Consider the following 3,712-nt stretch of genomic DNA (forward strand, 5'->3'; position numbering starts at 1 on the left):
GTATTCAAATCTGATGTATCTTCTTTCAAGCTTGTTATTCCTCATTGAATACTAGAGATTGTCAAAATCAAATGTGTTTAAGCTAGATTTGAGATTGTGTTGGATAATCTTGCCACACATCTTAGATTTAATTTTTGTGTTTTTTTGAAAATTATTAAGGATTGGGCAATAAAAACCCAATAATCTAAAAGAATGCTACAGTAGCACATTACCAACCATCCAATATTATTATTAATTAAGTGTGAACTTAGTCACATCACAAATAAAGATACTAATAAAGATACTCATTGTATTTAGGTGATGTTTCCATCTCTACCGTCACCTATCATTATTTGCAACAACTTACACATATTCATAAGGATCATATCACAAATCACAAACATCATGATTATAATGAGCACCTGTCTCATATACAAAAACTTGCTCATACACATCACAGGTACACAAGTTAATTAGCTTTCTATACATCACATACATAGTAAGTAGCTCCAATATACATCACAAAGACTATAGTGACCTACTCACACGTGAATCACAAGACATCATATATATATAAGCTAGAATCATTAGGTTCATGCAATAGTTAATGTTATCGACATATCCATCATTTGAAACCTCTTTTATCACCATAGTAATTGACTATGAGTCTCATTGAAAAATTGTTGTTATTTGTTATACGGATACCAATTTTTTGGAGTTGGTGGGATTGTTTTAATCATGAATAGAAATTTTTGTGTGGGAAAAAAAGTGAAGAATGGAGTTCCTCTGAGAACTCTAGCAAGGTTGCATCAGTGGTAGGAGGGATGCAATTTGGATGGGTTTTGCAGCTCTCCTTACTGATGCCACATGTGTAGGTTTTAGGTATTCCTAATACATGGGCTAGTTATATATGGCTGGGTGGCCCTATTTCTGGCATGTTTGTGCAACCAATAGTGGGGTATTATAGTGATAGATGTGAGTGCTCCTGGGGAATAAGGAGGCCATGGGAGTATGCATTATGGTAATGGTAGTTATGCTCATTGGATTTTCAGCAGATTTGGGATGTATGTTTGGTGATTCAATCTCATACAGGCCAAGAGCTATTACTATTTTTGTTTTGGGATTTTGGCTCCTTGATCGTGCCAACAATATGCTTCAAGGGCCTTGCAGGGAAATCCTCACAGATTTATTAGGTATGTCATGCTTATATTATTTTACTATTTGTTGCAATGGTATCTATAAAGTTTATGTTTAAGATGATGGTTAAGGCCTTACTTACAGCCTTTTTGAGATACATTTCTTTTTCCCCTCTCTTTTTTTCAATGTCATCTTGTAGTATTGTTCAAGGTAACGATCAATTTGCAGACATTTGTCCTATATTGGTGTTAGCTCCAATCTTGCTTGAACATGACCATTTATAGAAAATTTCCAACAAAAAGTACCATGTATAAAACATCTCAAATGTTTAGAGAAAGAAACCTTTTTTATTAATGCAAAACTTTGGCATTTCCCACCTCCTAAGGTTTTCAATCTTCAATGCCCAATGTTCAAGACTTTTCCATGAAGGGTTTTCTGGGAAAACCTCCTTAGCTTAGCCATGCAGAAAACAAACCTTGAAGGAAGTATATGTTTACAGAATGTCTCTGTTAAGATCAACCATTACAGGATGGTGAGGTGATTAATTTTTAATCTACGGAGACTAATGTTTAGATTCATGAAACTATTACTATATTAATCCGCAATCAACTATATTTATTCCCTTCGAAGAAAGTTTTACCTATGGGATATTTTTTGTTTACCATTTACAAAGGGATGTACCAATTTTTTTTTCTTTCAAAAATTTTTTCAAGCAAAATATTTTGTTACCATAGCTCATCATAGGTCTTTGAAATTGTTTCCATACCACATTTAAAGAGGCTTTGGTTCAAGCCAATAATTTCCTATGGTTTATCATTAGATTTAATTAATGGTTATAGAGTTTTAAAATTTAGCTCTTGATAGTTGTAATTTGAATAATTATGCTCATCAAAGGCTATATCCCATTATCTTATGTCAAGCATTTCCTATTAGGAGTGCATATTTCATCAAAGGCAGTGCTAGATAGGTTTGGATTTTTTACATTCTAGTGTGTACCCATTAAAGACTCCTTTACTACAAATGCAGTTTCTTTTCTCAATGGAGAGACTTTCCAAAAAGAAAATCCGTACTTGGTTTATATTTCATTGACTGTATCCCAGAAAGGTCTGATTTCTTCACATTCCTTGGAGAGGGACATTGTCCATAGGGAATTTCACTCCAAGGAAAAAGTTGTTCATTTTCATGGGCTAAGTAGTGCAAATTTTGAGGGAAGAATTTTGAATCTCCCTATCATTCAAGGACTCAATATAGTGTTTCCATGAGCAAATTTTGCTCTTCACAAATAGCCACAAGAAATTAAAACTAGGCAACCATAAATGAACTCTAGATTGTATTCTCTTGCTAAATGAAGGACTTTAATTTGATGAATGAAATATTTTACTAAATTCTAGCACCTCTTGAAGCTCCACCCATATGTATTTCTAAATGCTTTTCCTATGGCAGGAAAAAACCAGAGATGAACTAGGAGTGCCAATGCCTTTTTCTCACTATTTATGGTAGTAGGGAATGTGTTAGGGTTTGTGAGTGGTTCTTACAATAAATAATATAAAATTCTTCTGTTCACAAGAACAGAGGCCTATGGTGTTAGCTATACTAATCTAAAGTCTGCATTTTTTATAGCAATAATCCTCTTAGTGGCTACTACCATTCTTAGTGTAACAGCCACCCCTAAAAAAAGATGGTCAAAGGCTCAAGCAAAATAAAAAGTGAGGGCAAAGGTAGTGGGAGGTAAAATTCATAATCCAGTTGATGAAAATGATGAAGATGATGAGGAGCAAGAGGCTGATCAAGCAAACTAGGAGACATTCATATGGGAGCTATTTAGTGCTTTCAGAGATCTCCCTTCTCCAATGTTGTATTTACTTATTGTAACTGCACTGACATGGCTTGCGTGGTTCCCCTTCTTACTCTTTGACACAGATTGGATGGGTCAAGAAGTTTATAAGGGAAACCCTTTTGGTCCTGAACCTCTTCCAATTTTATATGATGAAGGTGTTAGATTAGGATCATTTGGCCTAATGCTAAATTCAATAATGCTAGGAGCAACTTCTTTGATGATAGAAACTATGGCTCGCAGGACAGGCCCTAAATTATTGTGGGCAATCGTAAACCTCATTCTATGCCTTTTGCTTGCATGTACTATTATCATCACCAAACTTGCTAAAAATCATGAATCTGTACCTCCTCATAGTTTTGTTAAAATTGCAGCTTTGGTTGTTTTTGCAGCCCTTCACTACTACATTTAACATCATTTTTCAACCAAAAATTTTGACCATCAACTAAATAAATTTAGGGTGGTTGAAATTTAAAGGCAAAATTTTCATTTTTTTACATATAAGACTCGTGTTGGTCAGAATTTCAAACAACACAGGGCTTATACATCTGCAAAGTTAAAAAAACATTTGCCCTTTTACGTCTTTTCCGCCCAATTTCATTTGACATTTTTGGAGCATTTTCACATGGTTATCTCTGCATTTTCGCATGGTTTTCTCTGAGCCCAGTTTCATTTTAGGTTTTCTCCACCCACTTGATTAATGATGCCTACTAGCCCTAGGAAGAATATGAAAGGGGGCCCTACATTTGCATCAATATGGGG

General features: G+C 34.7%; 1 pseudogene; it reads left to right on the forward strand.

Annotated features, from left to right (window-relative positions):
• The first annotated feature begins 717 nt into the window (after window positions 1–717).
• LOC149540062 (sucrose transport protein pseudogene) lies at window positions 718–3,362 on the forward strand (annotated as a pseudogene).
• Window positions 3,363–3,712: the final 350 nt, after the last annotated feature.

This window comes from Cupressus sempervirens, chromosome 9, assembly GCF_028749045.1.
Source record: "Cupressus sempervirens isolate cs-2001-9-10 chromosome 9, ASM2874904v1, whole genome shotgun sequence".
Classification (NCBI taxonomy): Eukaryota; Viridiplantae; Streptophyta; class Pinopsida; order Cupressales; family Cupressaceae; genus Cupressus; species Cupressus sempervirens.